The sequence below is a fragment of the Cucurbita maxima genome, unplaced genomic scaffold, assembly GCF_002738345.1.
Source record: "Cucurbita maxima cultivar Rimu unplaced genomic scaffold, Cmax_1.0 Cma_Scf07689, whole genome shotgun sequence".
In the NCBI taxonomy this organism is placed as follows: domain Eukaryota; kingdom Viridiplantae; phylum Streptophyta; class Magnoliopsida; order Cucurbitales; family Cucurbitaceae; genus Cucurbita; species Cucurbita maxima.
Genome location: NW_019279704.1, coordinates 1 through 591, shown reverse-complemented (window position 1 = coordinate 591; position 591 = coordinate 1). Strand labels below are relative to the sequence as shown.

Genomic DNA, 591 nt, shown 5'->3' with positions numbered 1-591 from the left:
TAGCCTAATTGTAAGTAAGTTTTTAACCATGTTCATAGTGGGTGCTTGGATACCATACTCTTTTGTTAATGATAGCTTGGTTCTTGTCCGAGAATAGTGGCCCTTAGGTTCTAAGTACATGGTTCTAGGTGGTGGAGGACTGTAATTATTCTTATTTCTTTTCCTTTAGACACTCAGTGTTCGTCCAAAATTTTTAAAAGGGCCCAACCAGATTCGAACTGGTGACCTCTTGATCTGCAGTCAAATGCTCTACCACTGAGCTATGAACCCATTTTATATGATTTTAGCCTTAGTGACCCCTTCTACCAAGTGTCAGTTCAAAAGTGTAAAACGTGTCTGTCGAAAATAGAAAGGCCAAAAAGATAATTCAAACATAGTTCATCTACAAACTACCCAAAGCTATTAAATACAAATTGAAGAAAATAAGAAATAACATAAATAATCTTAAATGTAATTCAACTCCGGAAGATAAAAAGTCCTCAAATTACATTCCAATGTCAAGTGATATTTTATTACAACTCAATTCTTTTCTTGATTTATTGTAATTGAACTTAAAAGTATGACAAATACGCTGGATTTATTTTAAATTTC

General features: G+C 33.3%; 1 non-coding gene across 1 annotated transcript; it reads right to left on the bottom strand.

The window, feature by feature from the left end:
• Nucleotides 1-198: 198 nt before the first annotated feature.
• Nucleotides 199-270, bottom strand: TRNAC-GCA. Its single transcript has one exon. It is a non-coding gene; the product is annotated as a tRNA-Cys (tRNA).
• Nucleotides 271-591: the final 321 nt, after the last annotated feature.